Genomic DNA, 23701 nt, shown 5'->3' with positions numbered 1-23701 from the left:
TGTATCCTCTCCCTACTCAGCGATTGCAGGGCTATAGCTCCCGTTCTTGTTACAATCATCATTGATCTCTGCCCCTGAAACAAACTTCGGTTAACTTGCTGTACACGAAGCCACGCCAAGTTCGTGCACGCGATCATCTCCTGGAGAGACGCTGCATGCTTTATTGTTCATGACAAAGACGCCTATACGACGTTTCGTATATATATCGACATTCTCTCTGCGTGAAAAACTTCTAATGGGAGAAAGGTACCATTTGCAATTGCTATTAATTAAAACTAATAATTTCTTTAATGTGAGTATGTGCTAATTATTCTCATATTCTTCAATTTAATGTAGAAAGAAGACAAACTAATATACAGAACTGTACAAAAGAAATTCTCTAAAAATCAGCTTAAATAATTGAATTAAACTAAAACCATAAAGATTTTTAGAACCTGAGAACGTATACGAATACAAATTACGTAAAGATACCCGTTAAACCTTACTGGGGAACGCACACTGTGGATTTCTGAGAACTTCTAAATGTGTGTAAAATTAATCATATGGTGTTCCAACCTGATATACATTTGTGGAATCTTTATATTGTGATATTATTTATTCTTCGTTTCTATGTTATTTTGAATACAATAAGAAGCCAGCGTCCTCTACTGGAATTTTATTCAACTGGTATAAGTTGAATCTTGGCACTATTAATCTTGAAATTAGTTTTAGCCAGAGGCGCTATTATTCCGGGATACATAGCCTGGATCTTCTAGGCTTCGTTTCGTCTTCCGACGAGGTTGACATCTGATAAATTAAGATAATCGTGTAAGAAGTACAATGGTGGTGGAGATAAAGATGTCTGGGGACGAGTCTGTTTTGACCTGGGCTTAGAACAAAGGGAACAATCGAAGACAGTGTTCTTAGTTTATATAATTAGCTATACTAAGAATTATTGAAATAACAAACCAGTTTCTGTCTCATCTTCTAAAATGTAAAACACCGTGACTTACGTGAAACATAGTTGTTGGAATTTTAAAGAACAACCCGAAATGTTTCATAAAAGAAAGGTATTAGCCCATTCATATGCCAAAAAGAAGACTGGACAATATAGGTACAGGTATTGACTATGTCCGATATCCCTTAGCTATTAACACACTAGCGAACATGCATGAGAACGGTACATGCGTTTCTACAGCTTAACTGCACATAATAACGTTTTATTACATTTAAGATAAATTTTAACCTCAGTTTTTTTACCTTTTCTGTATTTTCAGTTTTCTCTCAAACCTATACTTTATTTGTTGCCAAATATTCTGTTAAATTTCATTTAACCTAAGAGTGAGTGCACTGATTACTTTTGTCGTGTGAATGCTGTGTAACCTAAACCATGTTACAACCGATGTAGTTTTCGAGTAATCTATCTAAATCATCTATATCTGAATGAAGTTATTTTTTTCAGAATTACGCCATGCCAGATATTTCTCTCTCACGAAATGTGCCTCCCTCTCCCCAGTGGAAGAGCGGTATGTCTGCGGAGTTACAACGATAGAAACCGGATTTCGATACCCGTGGTGGGCATAGCACAGAGAGCCCATCGCGGAGCTTTGTGTTTAACTTCAAACGAACAAACAAAAATCTCGAAGTGACTGACGTAGAGGCATTGCGGGGGGGCCCTGGCCTCAAGTGCGTCGGTGAAATGTGGCAGAAACAAACTGTTTATGTCGAGAATTGCCTCTACCAATATTTTAACCACACACACAACGAGACAGTGCGAGAGAGGAACTCTATTTACGTGAACCATAACGTAAAAAACTTTCTTTGCGCAGCTGAAGTTGTGTGGATCGTGTTCATTACTTTGTTTATTAACAACTTGGCAAGACATGGCCAAGGGATCGTAGCGCTCTACTCGCAATATGAAAGTTACAGGTTCGAATCCCTTTCCCATCAAACATGCTCGTTCTTTAAGCCGTGAGGACGTTATAATGTGAAAAATAGTACCAAGAGTTGGCGGTGGGTGGTGGTGATGACTTCCCTCTAGTCTTTAACTTCTAAATCAAGGACCACTACCAGAGATATCCTTCGTGTAGCTTTGCGCGAAATTCTAAAAACAAACAAACAAACTACACTTGAGATTGAAAGGACCTGAATGCTGTATGGCTTGAGCTAATATTTAACTTTGATCGTATGTGTAGATTGAATGGTACAGTAAATCAAAGTCAGCCGAGTAACCCTTAAAAATAGCGGCAGTTCACTCAAAGTACTAGAACAACTGGGAAAGGGGTCATGTATTGTATTTCATTAGATAATTAACGCCCATCTGTTTTAAGATATTCAGTTTTCTAACGTAATGAAGCATAAATCTAAGGTATGCGGGTCTGACATGGCCAGGTGGTCAGGGCGTTCGACGTTCATCAACCTGCGAATCGCGTGATCTAAATCCTTCAACGAACATGCTCACCCTGTTAGCCATAATAGCGGTAAAAGGTAGCTCGAAAGTTGGTGGAGGGTGATGTTCACTCATTTCCATCCCTTTAGTCTGTCACTCCAAAACTAGGTACGGTTAGCGCAAGGTACACAGAGGACCCGGAGTGTAACAAGACAGGTTCTGAAATATTAGTTGGCCCAAGCGAAAATTCGTCTGTTGTGATCATTGTTGGCAGATCGTCGACGGGAGGTCAGTCAGGTACATATACTCAGCACTACATTGTACTGACCGCTTCCAGTGTATTTACTTGACCGTTTTTGCCCCTATCTCCCGAGTGCTGACGGTGGGAGAGTCTTCCACAGGCCGTGGAGGAGATAATCAAAAAATGATTTGGTAAACGTAAAGCTATAATACAGTAAATACGATGGATTAAAATTCAATCAAAGCTACTCAAGGGGGACTATCTTAATAGATAGATATCCAAGTGACAGACTAAGGGAAGGCAGCTGGATAACAACAACACTCATCGCCAACTATTGGGTTACTCATTTACCATTGAATAGTAGGATTGACTGTAACATTATAACGCTCCACGGCTGAAAAGGCAGGCATTTTTCAGTAACAGGTTTCGATCACGCGATCCGCAGATTGCGGCAAGAAAACTTTCAGGTCATTTTTCAGTAACGGGTTTCGATCACGCGATCCGCAGATTGCGAGTCAAGCGTCCTAGCTTTCAGGTCATACTAGGTAACCCCTACCGTTTCAAACGTCTACATTTCAAATTGCCAAAATTACAGTAATAATGCGGATTACAGTAGAGGATTTTATGTCGGATTACTACTGCTGTCAAAATAACAGTAATAAAGTGGATTACAGTAGAGGATTTTATGTCGGAGATTACTACTGTTGTCAAAATAACAGTAATAAAGCGGATTACAGTAGAGGATTATATGTCGGAATTACTACTGCTGTCAAAATTACAGTAATAAAGTGGATTACAGTAGAGGATTTTATGTCGGATTACTACTGCTGTCAAAATTACAGTAATAAAGTGGATTACAGTAGAGGATTATATGTCGGATTACTACTATCAAAATTACAGTAGTAAAGTGGATTACAGTAGAGGATTATATGTCGGATTACTACTATCAAAATTACAGTAATAAAGTGGATTACAGTAGAGGATTTTATGTCGGATTACTACTGCTGTCAAAATTACAGTAATAAAGTGGATTACAGTAGAGGATTATATGTCGGATTACTACTATCAAAATTACAGTAATAAAGTGGATTACAGTAGAGGATTTTATGTCGGATTACTACTATCAAAATTAAAGTAATTATATGTTGTATTAGTGTTGCTTTGGCACAAGATAAACTGTATAAAAGTAACGAGAAACGACAGAGAGGGAACTTTAATTAGGGACAATACAGTACACATTTCTATATAAAAATAACGTTATGTTAAGAAATGAATGAAGGAAACATACAATGTTTACAGAAGCTTAAAGTGCTGGTTGACCATCCCATATCTGGTCAGTTTAGTAGTCAATTTGTTACAGTCTTGTGTAATGAGTGCTATAAATACAAGAGGAAAGTTAACAAGCAAGAGACTTAGGCCTAATGGAGAAAGCTGTTTCCTCTCCCAGTTCATTAGGTAGACTGGACTGTGTATTAGTTTTTTACTTAATAATAAGAAAGATGACATCTAGCGATAGACATTTGTACAGCGTTAGGAAGGAAACGTTAATTTCTTTATATGGTACAAAACGGAGAAAAACTGGAAACAGGGAAAAACTAAACAGACGTAAATACATATGTGTAAGTAGATATGTTGTAAACAGATGAATGGGGTAGAAAGAACACATAGATGTGCTGGATTTTGTAAGATGTGTTACCTTTCCCACTAAAAGTACACATCACCGTTTCAGCCTGTTTAAAATGTACGACAGGAATGATGCAAAGTTTTCATAACTTTCTATTTTATAGAAGTTAGGCCTTAATACGAAGATGTTGCCAACGGTATTTCAATCAGAAACAAGGAAAGGAGGCTAAGTCACTTACACACACACACACACACACACACAGTAACAACAAAAACAATACACACAAACTTTGACTGCATGTTTCAAAATTCTTTGCTCAGCCGTCACTAAGTTGGTTAATCACCAACTCATAAATACAGTAAGAAGTGTAAACTTTAACCCTACAATCAATGGACTTTAAAACAGATTTTTTTTTACAATCTATTTATGTGCCCTATTGATTATAGTTGGTGACAGGGGAAATAATAGCATATAAATCGCGTGAAAATTGTGAACACGAATACCCGTAAGTATTGAAATGTCGTCCCACCAATAGTTGTTGGAGCTTCATCTGGATTTTAAGTTGCAAATGATTAAATTCAAATATTTCATGTTTTTGTCAGTTGTTGTAACAAACACACATAAAACTACACAATACGATGGAACATGTAGATTCCGCTTGTAAAAATTATATAAAAATGAGTTTATTTAAGTAAAAGAGATGACGCATTCTTTTATTTCGGTAACGCTGATCTAAATGTTAGCGCTATTTATAAAATATTCATACAATTAAACAAAGTATGAAAGCAACGCAACCCTATAATTCTATAAAACATAATATAAAATAAGGGTTTCTTGTTTTCTGAAAGCCCATCTTCTATGTCTTTTCGGGACAGCATGGCCAGGTGGTTAAGGCACTCGACTCGTAATCCTAGGGTCGACGGTTCGAATCTCTGTTACACCAGACATATTCGCCTTTTCAGCTGTGGGGGCGATATAATGTGATGGTCAATCCCATTATTCGTTGGTAAAAGAGTGGCCCAAGAGTTGGCGGTGGTGGTGATGACTAGCTGCCTTCCTCTAGTCTTACACTGTTAAATTAAGGACAACTATCGCAGATAGCCCTAGCTTTGCGCGAAATTCTAAAAAACTAATCCATGTCTTTCCCATTTTTCTGTTTGGAAGTTGTATATATTATGTAGAAAGTGTCAAATATTGGACCCAGGTTTTCAACTTATCTCTATCCAAATCCAATTCCTTTAGGAACTAACGATAGTAAACGCTTTTCCGTAAATACAAAACTACGAAATCTCTACTTTGTCGAGCAATATTAGCGCCTGCTTGCTTCGGAGTCGAAAAGATTTGAAAATGTAATTTAGTTGGTTGGAAGCCCCTCTACCCTTCGGGGTGGTTCTCCTTTTGCAGTTCAATAATAATCATAAACGACTACTTCATACAATTAAATAATGACAAAGGTAAGTCCATATGATTAAATGACTGAAGTAAACTCGTTCGTACAATTAAATGTCTAACGTGATATACACAATTAAGTGAGTAAAGCTAACCAGTCTGTACAATTAAATGACCAAAGTAAGCCTGTCCATATAATGAACGAATACGGTAAACCAGTTAACGATATTAAATAATCAAATCGGGTTATATTTGCAGCGTTATTTTTATTATAAAAACATCAAGGATATAATAAACATTTGAAACTGTCACATTTTGACAGTTTCTTCCATATTTCATCACACGCTCTGTCGATGTAGTTATGTACGTCGTTGATTTTGTATATTGTTTTCTACACATAGTGTTACTCTCTCCTTCTGTAAATGACCTTCAATTTCGAAACCTTTTTCGGAACAATGAGAACATATAGTGGTGCCCATGACGCCATACGCGGGTGATGTGGAAGGTTACAACCAGCTGCTGCACGTGAATGGTGGACTCAGAACTAGTACGACAAAGGCGAGCCTGGTTTTAAAATTTTGTGCATGCTCTCGATCTGGTGGGCCGGATTTTCTGCATGCGAAATCGTGTCAAGGAAATTCAGAGAGTCACTTCTAGAGCATAGCAGCGATCGGAAATCGGAGTTGAATATAGTAGTGTGTTAGGAGAACAACGTCAGAAAATAATACTGGTGTGATAAAACTGAAACACAAATTCTTATAACCCGAGCGTTTTCGAAAGGTGGACCTTTCTTTTTCTGGGGCATACTGATGTGATAAGATAGATGGATCGCATGAATTATGTTACTGGTCCCCACACCACTCCACTCTGAATACCCTGTGTGAAGTATGCGTTTCAAATCCGTTAATTACCTGATTCACACATTGAAACCAGTAATCTGTTTGTGTACCGTCTTTAGATGAAGTATGGAGTTTTCATGTTCACTCAAAATTAAGACTAATGATTATCTTTCAAGTACATACTGATTCTGCGAAGTTTCATTCATTCTGATTGACACAAGTTTCAAATAATGAACGTATACTTTATCTCTCTCTCTGTATATATATACATAATCCCATCACTCTCTCACTTTATGTATACTTTATGTTATATCTGTCTATATATATATATATATACATACACCTTATCCCATTTCTCTCTCACTGTATGTATACTTTGTTCTCTCTCTCACTCTATGTATACTATATGTTTTATCTCTCTCTCTCTCTCTGTGTTTATATATAAATATATATATATATATACACACACACTTTGTGTTCTGTTTCTTTCTCGTATCTGTCCACCGCTGAAAAGCGGTAGTCTACGGATTTACAACGCTAACATCAGGGGTTCAATTGCCCTCGGCGAACACAGCAGATAGCCCAATGTGGCTTTGCTATAAGAAAAACACACAAACACATTCTTGTGCCTATAACAGTTTCTTATGTGTGTTCTTCTTTGAAAACACGAACTTAATATTAAAAATAGTAAAGTAACTGGCTAATCGTCCTACAGTAGCAGAGAAACAGACTAGTAAACTTAGAACAAATAATTCAATGTAACAAACCCGCAAGTCACCTCCACTGAACCTAACTGTATTCTGTCAGATTGCTTGCTACGTGAAAAATCCCTGTGACCAACAAAAAATTAAATCTAAAAAACGTAACACATAAGAGTATTAACGCATTCTTTGACCTACGATACGTTTGTTATTTAGCTCAAAGCTACAAAAAGGGCTATCTGTGATCCGCCCCATAGGTGTATCGAAACCTGGTTTCTAATGGTGCAAGTCCTCAAATATACCGTTGTGCCACCAGGGGGGGTAATTTATTTTGACATAGCTTTCTCGACACGAATAAAAAAAAAATGTACAAATTATCTGGGATAGTTCTTTTTTTAACTATCCATCCATAAGACCAGATAACACCAATTTTGTAGCGAAAATAAGTTTTTGGTACTAACTGCGTTAATGTATCGAATTTGGAATATTTGTGTGTACATTTTAATTTCGCGCAAAGCTAAAGGGAGGACTATCTGCGCTAGCCGTCCCTAATTTAGCAGTGTAAGACAAGAGGGTTAAGGCAGCTAATCATCACCACCTACCGCCAACAATTCGGCTACTCTTTTACCAGTGAATAGTAGGATTAACTGTCACATTATAACGCCACCACAGCTGAAAGGAGCGAGCATGTTTGGTGCTACCGGGATTTGAACCCGCGACCCTCAGATTACGAGTTGAGCGTCATAACTATTTGTCCATGCCGGGCCGCGTTTGTGTGTTTAACTTGCATTTATATACAAGATGTTCTTGAAAGCCTGCTGCAGAGAAATTTAAAACAAAACAAAACAAGTCTCGGTTTCTTTTACAACTTCCTATAAGTGAACCCAAGCAACATCGGGTAACTACTTTATCGTTAATATAATTCTTTGAATATGTAATATTATTCGAGTTCTTTCGAATTAAATGCTTGTTTCTTTTCAATTTTCGCGCAAAGCTACACGAAGGCTATCTGTGCTAGCCATCCCTAATTTAGCAGTGTAAGACTAGAGGGAAGGCAGCTCGTCATCACCACTCACCGCCAACTCTTGGGCTACTCTTTTAACATCGAATAGTGAGATTGATCTAATATATTAAAATAACACCCCTACGACTGAAAGGGCGAGCATGTTTTGGTGTGACGGGGATCAATAGAAAAGGATAAAAAAAAAATTCTTAAAATTAAGCCTATGGACACGTAACGTGTTTGTAAATGGGAGAAGATCGTACAGAGAAGGCTAGACGATACACAATTTTCATTGTGGTAAGAGAGCAGGGCGTCGTGGCGCAGCAGATGGAAGGGCCCGGGATTCGAGACGTGATTCCATTGATCTGCTCCGTACGTTTTGCAAGACGTGCCTCTTAAAATTCAACGTTAATTCTACTATTCAACGCAAAGAACTGCGCAAAGTATAGTGGAAACAAATGTTGAGGGCTGGGCTTAGTTCTTCTGTCCAGTAGCTCAAACGTTAGGAATTACTTTTTTTCTGACTTCTAGGGGGATATCTGACTTGGATGTTTAGCGTGCATGCTTGTAATGTTGAAGGATTCCTGTGACAGTTTACAATAAACTGTTGCAAAGGGTGAAAAGGGGCAGTCACAACACGTAGTGACAAACTTTTCACAGATCCTCACCACACGTGAGTGCAGCTTCCAAAACCATGTTAAATAAAACTTCGTTGAGACTGTACTGGCACACAGGCGTATTAAATGAATAAGGTTGCTATGATTCCAATTGATCAATCGTTTTCTAATGAAGACAGCTTTGTTTCTAGAACGTGACGTGTTTGCGTTTTGGTAAAAGTAAACATATTTCCCCTATGCTACTGATTTATGTTAATTTCCATATAACATGCACAAATACTATTGGAAAGGTTTTGTATTAATGTAAATATACAGCTTTATATTTGTGTCATAACCATCAATGACGTTATGAAGTAAGTTTCCTTTGGTGTATATCAAGCAATTTACGATTGTGTAAGCGGTCATTGTTGTCTTGACCTAGTTTCTCCATCTATTGTCATGTCAATCAGAGCGGCTCATATGTTATTATTAGTGAAACTTTCAATATTTATGGCATTAACGAATAACATGTCTTAAATAAAATGATAAAACCAGAACGGGCAACTAAACACAAGAGAGAGGATTGTTAACATAGCTGTGCTTGTACTGATGAGGGGTATCGACATTCTTAAAATTAATCGTGCTGCTTCGAAACGAAAATGTTACTTTACTACTCAGAGTGTTCGTTAGAGCTTCGTGTGCGAACTATCGAAATAATTAATTTAATTTTGACTTTAAGCATTAATTAACCATTACTAAAGATATTTAGTTATGCTTTTCTAAGAAACGTAAGCATCGATCTTAAAAACCAACCAAACAAAAAATAATCTTTACATGTTTTGTTTTCATAAATACGTCCATCCATCCGGCCAAAAGCCGACTGTGGATCGTACACACACACACACACACAGAGAAGAATACAAATGATCGCATGTTAAACTAAGAACTTCCAAATCACCATCGTTCTGTTTGGTTGTAGTTAAGCACAATGCTATAAATGGGCTAACTATGCTCTGCTCATCACGGGTATCGAAGCCCGGTTCTAAGCATTGTAAATCCGCAGACATCCCGCTGTGCCACTGGGGGAAAGGGAGTCACCGTAATGAAACACAAGTAGCTAAGCGAATGAACCTAGTGCCTGACTATGGAAAGACCAAACAAAATAAAAAACAACTCAAACAACAAAGTACTAGTAGAAGTATTAGTTTACTTTCACATCTATTACGTATCGGTAACTTCCCTCTTCTGAAGTCAGAAACGTCTTCCAGTTTGTAATATTTAATAGTGGTTTAACTTTTAAAGTGTTAACATTTTCTAAGTAATGGGTATCTCTCTATATCTTTTTTTTAACAACCTACAGCCATACTTGTATTGAAGAACATGATAACCATTTGAGGCAGACATTTTGTACTATGCGAGATGTATTGTGGGTGTAACGTTTCACTCTATCGTATTACCACTAATATTGCACCATGGGTAGTTGAAATTCGGCTTATAATTTTAATACGTATTACCGAAACTATATAAAGCGAGTTCTTCGATTTAGTGTTCCTTTTTTTTTTTTTTAATTTAACATTGGGGTTTGCCGTAAGACTGAAATAAAGACCTAAGTATATATTTCTATATGAAAAATAATAAAAAATAACCCCTACTTCACGTCAACAACGATGCTTTTATGAACGATCAACAGTGTTGCAATGAGGTAAAAGTTTATATCAGTTTACGGTAATCAGAGAACGTAATGCCAGAAGCAAAGTTCACGAGCGAATGAGGTCAGGCCTACGTAATTAAGAATAAGAGAAACACATGTGTATGTATAGGCTTACAATTAAAGTATTAATGACTCCTAGAGAATCTTTAGTGTTTTATATAATGTTTCCGATAAACTCGAGTTTTTAAGAGGACTCGTAACGAGCGTTAACTAAACACGAGTTTTAACAACACAAACTACACATAATATGTGTCAACTAAACACGAGTTCTAACAATATAAACCACGCATAATGTGTCAACTGAGCACGGGTTTTAAAACTCACAAACAGCTCAAAACGTGTGTCAACTAAACACGAATTTCTAACAATACACAAGCAACTCAAATCAACTAAACACGAATTTCTAACAATACACAAATATCTCAAAACGTGTCAACTAAACACGAATTTCTAACAATACACAAATATCTCAAAACGTGTCACCTAAACACGAGTTTCTAACAATACACAAGCAACTCAAATCAACTAAACACGAATTTCTAACAATACACAAATATCTCAAAACATGTGTCAACTAAACACGAATTTCTAACAATACACAAATATCTCAAAACGTGTCACCTAAACACGAGTTTCTAACAATACACAAGCAACTCAAATCAACTAAACACGAATTTCTAACAATACACAAATATCTCAAAACATGTGTCAACTAAACACGAATTTCTAACAATACACAAATATCTCAAAACGTGTCACCTAAACACGAGTTTCTAACAATACACAATTATTTACTACGAATCTTTTTTTTTAATTTTAACTCAAACAAAAGTAGTAAGAAACTTTCAAGAGTAAAGACAGACAGACAATAAAAAAAAACTCAAAAGCGTTTATTCAGCGATCATCTATTGACCATAACGTTTTCTTCGAAGCTATCGATGTAGGTTAACAGCTAAAAACCCTCGACCAAGGTATGTGAATTCACAAAAGGTACGTTACGTCAGAAAAACTCAAAACCTAAATCAGTTCTGATAAACTAATAACTGCAACGTTTGTAACACAGCGGGTTATATTCCACTGTTTGAGTTTTAAAGTAGGTTAAAATAAGGTTTAGCATGTAGTATTACCAGTGTAACTGTAAACTAATGCCACATTGCTCAGGCCGATATAATTAAATACAGGCAAAGAACAAAAGGTGATTAATTATTCTAGCCTGAATTTTGTTGTTTATTTTATAAGGTTAAAGTTTTATCCGTTGACCTTTGACCTAACCAGACTTTCAGATATTCAATACATGATCTGTTATAACTTCGGATACATTGTATGTTAACAGTCATACTTTTAGCTGCATATTTACTGTGCATGTTTATCTGTCGTTGTCGTGAAAAGATCTGAAACCCTAAGGAATGGATGAAGTTTTCATAAGTTTTCGTAGAAGGAACCCGACATATCTTCAGTAGTGTTGAGAATGTCTTATAAGAAATATGTAACCGACGAGAGCTTATTAACACGGTCTTCGTAACTTGTTACGATATCCTTCTAAAGAGGATATACAACAATATAAAATACACGTTTACTACAATACCAGTGTTTTAAATAGGTTAGAAAATCACGGTAAAGAAGCAAGGTATTACGATATTTGAAAACAACTGTGCAATAGTTTGAAAACTGACAAAAAAATAAAAATGGAACGGTCAACAACGACAATCCAGCTTGTAACATCTGCTGCATGTTGTCTGTTAAAAATGTTTATTTTTCTTTCACATGTTCTGTTTTATTCTGCAGGTCAAAATGGTTCGCCTTAGGTCGTAACACTCAGTTACAGAAGGATTTGGTGGTCCTATGCAGTTGGAGGTCGTTTTATAAAAATACCAAGCAAAATATTTTTAAATATTATTGGAGAAAATTACAAAAAACAATAGAAGAGGAAATAATCCAATAAAGTGAAATATTAGGAAACTAATTTCATATTTAGCTTAAAATCATCTCTGATTTCATTCGTATTTCATGAGCAAAACAATAAGTATGGGTTAACAATCTAAACAAAACATTTCTTTGATATTTGTTCTTTATTTAAAAATTTAAAAAAGTTAAATCAATATAAAGCTAAACGGAATATTGTCATTTTAAAATGCGTTAGAAAATAAAGCTTTTATCGAAGGTAAAGAAAAATAGAATACGTTTACTATATTCTGAATAATTCTGCCAAATAAAGCAAATGTTTTTTTACTATTCCCCTTGATATATGTTTGTTTTGAATATTCGCAAAGTGTTACACAGCAAGCCGACCCTTATTTTGGACAGAGAATATGGATGGATAGATGGTAACTAAGCAACAGCGTCCACGAACATCTCTACAGATCTCACGAAGGTTTATGCGAAATTCTGAACCAAATTAACTGTGTTTAGTGCGTCACTCTTTCAATGATTTACATAAGCAATCGAAGAAAAATAAAAAAACATTCACTCATTCAGAAACAACGGAATTGGGTTTAAACCAGAAACATGAAACTAGTTTTAAACTTTCAGGTACAGTCTTCTCCTTCAAAAATAACTTTGAATAAATAGAACATTCTACTAGTTTTTGTTTTTTTCACTATATATCCAACAACTGTTTACCGATAAATAAAGAGAAACAAATTAAAAAAACCTTACCGAACCTTCTTTCAAAGTCTTGATTATGTACTTCAACACGTTGTAATAATACCTCTACCTTATTATGTGCTTCAACACGTTATAATAATAACTCCACTTGGTTATGTACTTCAACACGTTATAATAATACCTCTACTTGCTTATGTTCTTTAACACGTTATAATAATACCTCTACTTGATTATGTACTTCCACACGTTATAATAATACCTTTACTTGGTCATGTACTTCCACACGTTATAATAATACCTCTACTTGGTTATGTACCTTAACACGTTATAATAGTATCTCTACTTGGTTATGTACTTCAACACGTTATAATAATACCTTTACTTGGTCATGTACTTCCACACGTTATAATAATACCTCTACTTGGTTATGTACCTTAACACGTTATAATAGTATCTCTACTTGGTTATGTACTTCAACACGTTATAATAATACCTCTACTTGATTATGTACTTCAACACGTTATAATAATACCTCTACTTCATTATGTACTTCAACACATTATAATAATAACTCTACTTGATTATGTACTTCAACACGTTATAATAATACCTCTACTTGATTATGTACTTCAACACGTTATAATAATACCTCTACTTGATTATGTACTTTAACACGTTAAAATAATAACTATACTTGATTATGTACTTCAACACGTTATAATAATACCTCTACTTGATTATGTACTTCAACACGTTATAATAATACCTCTACTTCATTATTTACTGCAACACATTATAATAATACCTTTACTTGGTTATGTACTTCAACACGTTATAATAATACCTCTACTTGCTCATGTACTTCCACACGTTATAATAATACCTCTACTTGATTATGTACTTCAACACGTTATAATAATACCTCTACTTGCTTATGTTCTTTAACACGTTATAATAATACCTCTACTTGATTATGTGCTTCCACACGTTATAATAATACCTCTACTTGATTATGTACTTCAACACGTTATAATAATACCTCTACTTGCTTATGTACTTCCACACGTTATAATAATACCTCTACTTTATTATGTACTTAATATAATAACATCTCTAGTTGGTTATGTACTTAATAATATTATAATAATATATCTAGTTGTTATGTACTTAATAATATTATTTCTAGTTGATTATGTACTTAGTAATAGTATAATAGTACCTCTACTTGATTATGTACTTAATAATATTATTATAATATATCTAGTTGGTTATGTACTTAATATTTCTAGTTGGTTATGTACTTAATATTTCTAGTTGGTTATGTACTTAATAATATTATAATAATACCTCTACTTGATTATGTAGCTACACGAGGGTTATCTCCGCTAATCTTCCCTAATTTCGTAGTGTGAGACATGAGGTAAGGCAGCTAATCATCATCACCCACTGCCAACTCTTGGGCTACTCCTTTATCAACGTCCCCACGACTAGAAAGGTGAGCATGTTTAGTGTGACCGGGATCCGAACCCTCGACCCTCAGATTACGAATCGAACGCCTTAACCTAACTAGCCATGCTGGGCCTATTCTTGATTAAGTAATCTACTTCCCAATAATATTTATTCTTTATTACGGTCTTTAGCACCTAATATCAACAATTTTTACTTTTGATTATGAACATAATTCTTGGGATTATAAGTTATTTCAGAACAATTTTCAAAAGAAATAACTTGATATGTTAATCGATGAAGTATATGTTAGATTGTATAATGTACTTCAACATTATACAGTTGAAGTATAATGATATTCTCATTATAATGATATATATATATATTTATATATATATAATGATATATCATTATCATGATATAATGATATTTGATATTCTCAAATCTCTTCAGAATAAATCATTTTGAAGTTATAACTTAATGTAGAGGAATCGTGTTAAATGGAACAGGTCATGTTTTTCTCAGGTCCCGACAAGTCAGAGCGTAAAGCAACTTGTGACCTGATCACAAAGCAAGAGCATCAACTTGACCTGACCCACCTTCAAGCTACTTAGGAACGTACCATAACATTCTTGTCCTCTACCATAAAACTAGGCCTCTCAAAAATTACTTACTAAAACATGACTTCATAGAAGTCAATAAGAGTGGGAAGTGATTTTATAATATAATATACATAAAGAAAAAGCTACTCTTGTAGAAAGCGAAATATATTTTTGTTTGATTGTTAACAAGCACAAAGCTACACAATGGGCTGAGTTTTGTCTGCAAAGTATATCAGAAACAAACTTTTAGTGCTATAAGGCGTTGGTCTGGCATGGCTAGGTGGTTAAGACACTCGACTTATAACCTGAGGGTCATGGGTTCGAATCCCCGTCACACCAATCACGCTCGTTCTTTCAGTCATGTTGGTCCGGCATGGCCAGGTGGTTAAGGCACTCGACTTGTAACTTGAGAGTCATGGGTTCGAATCCCAGTCACACCAAACATGCTCGCCCTTTCAGTCGTGGGGGCGTTATAATGTGACAGTCAATCCCACTATTCGTTGGTAAAAGAGTAGCCCAAGAGTTGGTGATGAGTGTTGATGACTAGCTGCCTCCCCTCTGGTCTTACACTGCTAAATTAGGGACGACTAGCGCAGATAGCCCTCGTGTAGTTTTGCGCGAATTTCAAACAAAACTCTAAGCCGTCAAACTACTCAACCATATAGAGTATATTGATTTATATATGTGTATACATATATACAGAAATATGTTGCATACAACTTATATTGTACGAATTGTATTGTGACATATTCATCTTTGTCTGGTTTATTTTCTTTGCAGCAACGGTCAACTGGACAGATCGACAGGAGACTTAACATTTATCAGTATGTAACATTTATGGATCAACTAGACTGTCGGGAGACACAAACAGTTCCACCTGTTTATTTCTATCTACAGAAACGTTGGTTAGTTAGTAAGTTTAATGCAGAGAATGTTCTAAAGCTTTATGGCTCAGTTTTCAGTTACATTTAGGTTTCCAATAAAATAAACTGTTCTAAACTATAACAAAGAGAGTGTATATAAATTGTATATCAAAACGAGAAGACCACCGGTTTCTCAGATCCATGGTTTCACATCGTTTTTTACAGTTACATGACAAGGAAAATCAGTTTCGTGTAGTACAAATTCTCACGTGATCGGAACGTCGAAGCACTCGAGGATGCTTGCTTGGAATGGGAAATACAATGTTACATTTATTTGAAGCGATTCCGCATATGTGCTAAACTTCCATGTTTACAGACTGTTAAAGTTACCAATGTATGTCTTATCGTTTATACCCTCTCTACTGATTCGCCCAAGTTTCAATGACACACACACACACACAGAGAGAGCAGGAAATTGTTTTAATGTTTCTTGTTTTGAAGAAAAATAGTTTAAAATTAGTTTCAAAAAATAAAAAGAGTGAAGATTTGTTGCCGTAAGTTTTGCTTTACGAAGCTTAAACTGCGATTATTATTTATTTATTCATTTATTTTTGGAGTGATAATTGTTAGACGACCCCCATTTTTGTTAAATGCCACAAAGTTATCTTCCCTATTTATTGGTATATACCTATTATTTCCAGCTTTTAAAAGCCTTCGTACAAATGATTCTTGGCAGAGTGGACAAGGCATATACTTTCAACAACTATGTCATTACTCAAGGTTTTTAATTTACGGAGTGAGTGCATCATGAGCCATATTATTATTACTAACTTATTTACAAGTGACGAATCAAAATGTACTATCCAGGGCCGTAGAAAGCAGTAAGACCAGACAGACCACTTTTTCATGGCACCTACTTTTCTACTCTTTGTGTATTCAAACTTGTTTCTTCAAATTCAACACATTACTTTGTGTGTATGACGTATATGTAGTTAAAATGGCTCAAAATTCAATCTCATAGCATTGAATTTTCAAAAGACTTTCTTGGGACCATGCTCCTAGAAATTGTAATGACCTGACCATTCCAAAATTGTTTCCTCTGACAATGCTATAAGTTTCTGGTCACTAATTGTAACTGTCAATTACTGGTTTCTGATGGTTACGGTCAGTTTCTTATCACTGATTGTTACCGTCAGTTTCGGTCACAAACGATTACTGTCAGTTACCGACTGGTCTCTGATGGTTACCGTCAGTTTCTAGACAGTGTTAGTTACTGGTCTCTGATGGTTACTGTCAGTTACTTATCTCTGATAGTTATCGTTGTAAGGTTACGTATGAGTCATAGTTTGCAGTTTTTGTTTTTTATAAAATGGTTTAAGCCATCTGTCTAAACTACGACACTTTATTTGACTATATCTATATTTGAAAACCTAACTATTTTACAAATGATTGTCCTTGAAAGCAGTTTAATTCGATCCCTTTCTTGTAGATTGCAAAATTAAGCATAATAATATCTTGTTTTTCGATGTGTTCATTTTGATTTCTTTCCAGTATGAAATTCGTTGTTTCTGATGCGCTTTTGTGATGCAGGTTTTAATTGTTTAATAACATTACAGACAAATAAATAACCAGCTGCTAAAAATTTCACCAAATCAGATTTTCTAGCTAGTAGTAGAAGTTGGCTTCACTGTGGTACCCATAAATAACTCGTCTGTGCTAAAATTTTACCATCTACTTTAAAAACTAATTTAAAAATATTGTATGAGTAAGTCTTACAGTAGGCTAGGCCTGGTTTTAATAATCACAACATTTCGATCTTTAGCCTCGGGTCACCAAACAGAAATTACGTTGATAAATATACTTTTGTTACTTTTACCTAACGATAGTGTGGGGCAAAACGCTGTAATAATTAAAATCAGAACTTGTCTACTGTAAACATTACTTATTGTATTTTTAATTATCTATTCAGTTCGGGGTTTCTCACTGATCATTAGGCTCCAAAAATGTTCAAATATTACGCAGGGATTTAGATGAATCCACGAATATATGCCAAGTACGAAACTGTTGTGGTAACTATACAGAAAGTGAAATGTAAGAATCCAAAAATTATAATTGCAAATAGTTAAATATAACTTTCACCAACTTATACTTAAGGTATAGCTAGCTACAAACACTGACATTGGTGTACACTCAAAGTGTCGCTTAAGGTTTAGTTACATTGATTGATCCATATTCAAGGTTTAGTTATATTATAATAAAGTCCCATCGCTATGTGCTTGAAGTTTAATTACGGTCACGTTACCTTTTATTTGAAGCTGGAATCATAATTAACACACAACTGTCTCGTTACTTCCAAGTACTCCCATTCCTTTAAAGTCCACGTGCTTTAGAAATAGTTATAGCTTCACTAGTTTTAGATAAAGGCATTAGTGAAAGGATTTACCATCAATTCATTTCCCCTCACAAGAAATATCATTTCAAAGGACTAGAGACTTCAAAATATTGTATGTCTTGACGTTGACTTTGTACATTATGAAATTTCAAAAATGTTTTTCATAACGCGATTTAAGCATTTTAAGTAAGTTTTTACTGATAATATAACTTATTTTTTAGATTTAGTCTTACTGTGTAATTCTTTCCATTCTGTAGGCTTAAACTGCCCTTAAAGATGTGTAAATAAAATGATAGACTACAAAAGTATGTTTCTGTTGGGTTTTTTTGTGTGTATACCCTTGTATAAAATAATAAATAGACATTGTTTAATTTTGATAGATTTGTTTACAAAGTAACGAAAAGTTTATTTCGTTTAAAAATAGAAAAAAATCAATACGGAGGTTCCACTCACTAAGTATATTTTATGCTTAACCGTACGTCAACTGTTCTACTCTCTATATATTTAAATGTTTAAAAGAGTTGTGCTTGAAACTAAATAACTACGAAACTAATGAGTCATTCTGCAACAACTGACAAAGTCGGTTTTATTATATATAAGTCACTGTACAAAACCTCTATTAACATAAACTGTACATGCTAAATAGCTCTTGACTCTTTAATAATATACATTTTTACAATCAGCGATTGTACAGTAGACTGCCTTGTATTGGGCGACATCTATCGGCCTCAGTTACATTAAATACATGCACCTTACGTTAGGACTTTGTCACTGGGGGGTCATTCCGTGCATCAACCCAATTTCATAAAAACAATCAATAAGAAATAAAATTGAAACACATTTTAACCAAAGAAAATTAACATAATCTGACTATTAATATAAAAATGTGTGCGATATTCTGAAGAGTTTTAACAAGTATACTAGGTAAGCCTCAGGAAACTATTTTCCAGAAAAACAATGTTCGTTATACTTACTGTCTAATATTTTTAAGTTATCAAATACAAGGATTTTCTTTAGAAAAACGCAAAAAAAAAGTTTAATTTAATTTGTTTTCGTAATTTATGTATTAAATTTGATTTTAAAAGTCGTTTCTTTAAGTTATTATATCTGAATTGATTATTTAACAATCTTTCAACCAAATCATTTCTGTTCTAAATCGTTAAATAATACGCTGTCAAAACACCAAACATTTCACGAACACAGCCGTTCCAAGTCTTGCTGTATTTAGGACTGTAAAATAATACAGTTGGTCGGTGTACCTAAATTATAACTGATGTATGCAACAGAAAATCAGAACACAGAAAAAAAAAAAAAAAAAACAAACGAACCTCATAACCTTGAAGTACATTTCAATATAAAATTTAACCAATAAGCAGTCATAATGGATACAATATGAATTTGGATGGTACATATTACAATTCAAATATACAATAAACGAATTTATAAGGGTGTTACCTGACTACAGATTCATAATAACATTTAGAAATAAAAACAAAAGTCACCTTCGCAAATAAAAACGTCAGATACTGAACCGTTACATTTCCAAACAATGAAGTTTAAAAATGACGTAAACATTTGGTTTCTGAAACTTTTCTATGGCATGGCACAGACACAAGTATTACTTACTCTTAAGAAAACACAATAAACCGGTATAGCAACATAAAACAATTAAAAAACACAAGTTCTTGTTTAAAATAACTGCAAAATCCTAGTCACAGCAACGTTGTTTGTGGATTGTATTTGTACTGTTTTTCGCGCTGTGACTAGTATTACATGTTACAGAGATGGATTTCGTCTACGATTATTTTTGCAAAGTAAGTGCTTAAGCTTTCTTTCAAGACTGTATAATCTGAACAGCGTACCCTCATTTTTTTTTTTCTGTCACTATGAAAATTTTACAGAATGGCATATTTTTACCTCATAATAAGATTTATACGTTGAAATACAAGCTGGCACTGCTGTGTTCCCGAAACTGGCTACACAATCACAGTTCATTCTGGGCCATTATCACAAAGAATTAGTACAATTTAAAAATGGAAAAATGGTGTAATGTGCGACGGCTGGTACTGGTCCCTGAACTTACTAGGCCTACTCTTAACTCCAATACATGATCACTTAATTCTAATTCTTTTCCTGAAAGCTTACCACAGAACCCATTCGAATTATTTTTAACATTACATGTGGAAAAATAAGTAAAGAGATCATCACAAAATATATAAAATACATTCCTGAATATTCAGGAGATATGAATTAAAAATTTGGCAGTATTTCAACCTTTAACTTGAGACGTAGGCCGTCAACTGCTCCAAACCGAGATTCTTGTAGCGAGGGTCTATGATAAAACTCTCCCAGCCCATTCTCCCCGACTCTTTACAACCTGCGCGCAGAAATCGAGGGATATTTTCAATAAGTGAATAATGATGTGACGTCTCAAAGTAACCACTATCGTCTTGCTGGTAATTCTCTACTCCATTACCATCGTCAGAGTCCGAGAGATCTGGCGAATATTCCTGCTTGTTTCCATCGTACAAGACACAGATGCTACCATTTTCACCGATCCGATAGGACACTTCACTAGGGTCAACCCACATAGTAAGCTCGTTGGGAAACAACTTCCGGAGACTAGCTTCACCCAGTCCACAAGACCTTCCAGCTTTTTCGATCACAGGATCCATTTTGTGGTTAATTCGCAAACAGCGATAACCTGAGCCTTTAAAAGCATTATTAGGAAACCAGTGTTGTTGGTAATGTTCGGTTAAAAATTTCTCCATTTGGTTATGAAATAACCGAAGTTGGTTGGCATCTAAGATATTCCCTAATCGGATAAGATTAGTTAAAAAATCTACGGCACTTCTGACTTCTTTTTTCATGGTGTTAGTAGAAATATCAGAGATTAATGCGAGGAGACCCACTTTTACAGCTAACAGTAACTAAACCCTGGTATTGGACGTTTGCGTGGTTGATGAAACCTTACAAGATGGCTACTTCTGAGTTTGACTTGGAGCTTGAAGGGAGTGTATCACAGGTATAATCTTTGGACTCGAACTGGGAATTTAAGATATATCTGCCTTAATAATAACCACAATGTGGACGGTAGAAAAGTATCAATAATACATGACCTGAGACTTGCTTGCTCTACACATTTGGTCTTAAACACCTTACAGCCCCCACCTCTTCTTCTGTTTCGTCCTTTTCGCTACAAAGCTTTGTAAACGTACACCTTTTATAACTCTAGGGAGCGTGAGTTGACGTCACTGTTGGGAATTTGTTGTGACGTAGACAGTTACTCACCAATCATAATGCAAGTAAGCATTGCTTATCTAAAAAGAGAGCAGGCAAACGGAACAGCAGAGAAACGAATGGCTGTGCGGCGATGTTTACATCTCTTGGTAATCCGAATATAAGACCTGCACTTAAATCATGAAAAAAACAGCAAACAAACCCTAAACTATACTTAAACTGTTATGAAAAATAGTTTGTGATGGATTTTCACTCTGGTAAACGCAGGGTATCATTGTTATTCTAACCGATATTAAAACAAGAGAATGAAAAGGTACAGACAATTTCATAAAGAGACGTAAAATAAAATGTTTCAAACATTTTCATAAAAAAACTCGTAAATATTTTACTTTTATGAACAGAGGTGGTGAAACAGGCGTTGCTGTTCTATCATTTCTGTCTACCTGTAATCTGGTAATTGATAATAAATATTTAATTTTATCCAGTAAGTCCAGAACTATTATGTTCTTAGTCTCCCAGATCTTGGGTTTATAGTGTATACTTAGTGTTACAAGTCATCTTCTAAAGTAAATTACTGTTTAGAAGACAAGGGAATGAATTAATAACCACTGTTTTACTATACTGTACCTGGTAAAGGCTAATCTCAGGCATTGTGAAAACAAATATATGGAATCTTCAAACCATATATCGATATAGATAAAATTAAATAATGTAAAATGTTTATTACATTATTCTATAGCTCTATTCCCCACTTTAGACATATATAAACATGTAATATACTTTTCTCAAATTTAAACACAAAGATGTATTAGTAATCGTTCTTTAGATATAGACTCGAAAGCGTTCACCAATCTAGATGTAGAACATACGTTTTTCGGACACTGACACGTAAGCGTTCCTCAAATCTAGACATAGAATATATATTTCTTTAGATAGCCAGCCAGTAAACGTCATAAGGCATAAAGCAAATATTTTTGAGACATACATATAAAATACCCACTTTGAAACATACTATCTCAAATCATTATTTTCTATCATAAATTTAGGAACTCCAATAGCCGCAAACCGACCTCTTTTTTCTGAACCCCACTGGGAACTCATTACGTCTCCAAACCTTTCGCCCACTTAATGGATTGAGAAAATTAAGTTCTGTAGTTTTTATACGTTTTTATCTTTTAATATATTGTGACTTCGTTATTAACTTTGCTTATAGAAATTTACAGGTTATAATGAGAGGCCCCCCGCTAGTACAGCGGTATGTCTCCGGATTTATAACGCTAAAATCAGGGGTTCGATTCCCATCGGTGGGCTGAGCAGATAGCCCGATGTGGCTTTGCTATAAGAAAACACACACGTGTAATGAGAGACGTTAACACTTTTTTTTTCTGCAGTTGGAATCAAAATGTTCCGACTTTATTTTAAACATTATTAACGTATAATCTACAAAAGTTTTGAGCTTTGTATTTTGATGATATATGAACGTTAAAGATGCGTGAGTTTTCTCTTATTTTTGTACATACCACTACGTTTTCCTTTAAGCCAGTGAAGTGTATTTACATTTGCCCTATTTACATGGGTTCAATTATAGATGCTTAGTGAGAAGGATTAACATCCATACCACGAGAAAACGAAGTTGTTTATATCTTCAAACATTAAACAAAATATTTATTATGGTTTCTTGACGTACTTTTCGCGTGTATTTATAACAACTACGAGTCAAGATCTATCACCAGGCTGCTACAAACGATCATTCGTTCCAGCTCAAAGTCATTGGAGAACGGAAGCTTACACGTGCTCGATGACGTCATAATTCTCCCTGTGTTGAGGAGTCTCTCTGAGCGTTCGATCAGAGCGACAAACAAAGAACTGCCAGTTGTTAACTGAAATTATGTCGCAAGTTGCAAAAATCAATATTTCTTTTCATCGGTTCGTTTTGAAAGTCTTGTTAGTATATTCTAAAAATACTTTCAGGTTTCCCCACTAGTTGAGAAAAATATTTAAACAGACATCTGTAATTTTGGAAGTTCAGTAACAAGTACATCTTCATATTTTGTCTACTGCGTAAACGAGAAAAAAACTGAT

At 34.9% G+C, this 23701-nt stretch overlaps 1 protein-coding gene and 1 pseudogene across 14 annotated transcripts in view; one reads left to right on the top strand and one right to left on the bottom strand.

Annotated features, from left to right (window-relative positions):
* The window catches only part of LOC143240225 (E3 ubiquitin-protein ligase RAD18-like), a 79864-nt gene extending 58287 nt beyond the window's left edge, over positions 1–21577 (top strand). For 5 of the 13 annotated variants that reach the window (XM_076482354.1, XM_076482353.1, XM_076482352.1 and 2 more), the window contains exon 17: positions 1442–3054. The gene's annotated coding sequence lies outside the window, so the exon portion shown is untranslated. Of the gene's footprint in view, positions 1–1441; positions 3712–12257; positions 12702–15904 lie in introns of those variants that run through there. The other 8 variants (XR_013021643.1, XM_076482357.1, XM_076482356.1 and 5 more) reach the window with 3 other exon arrangements.
* On the bottom strand, positions 18937–23431 carry LOC143240227 (protein BTG2 pseudogene; annotated as a pseudogene). Its single transcript, XR_013021644.1, has one exon. The product of XR_013021644.1 is annotated as a protein BTG2 pseudogene (transcript).
* Positions 23432–23701: the final 270 nt, after the last annotated feature.

This window comes from Tachypleus tridentatus, chromosome 13, assembly GCF_004210375.1.
Source record: "Tachypleus tridentatus isolate NWPU-2018 chromosome 13, ASM421037v1, whole genome shotgun sequence".
Classification (NCBI taxonomy): Eukaryota; Metazoa; Arthropoda; class Merostomata; order Xiphosura; family Limulidae; genus Tachypleus; species Tachypleus tridentatus.
This window is presented reverse-complemented; position numbering and strand designations above follow the sequence as displayed.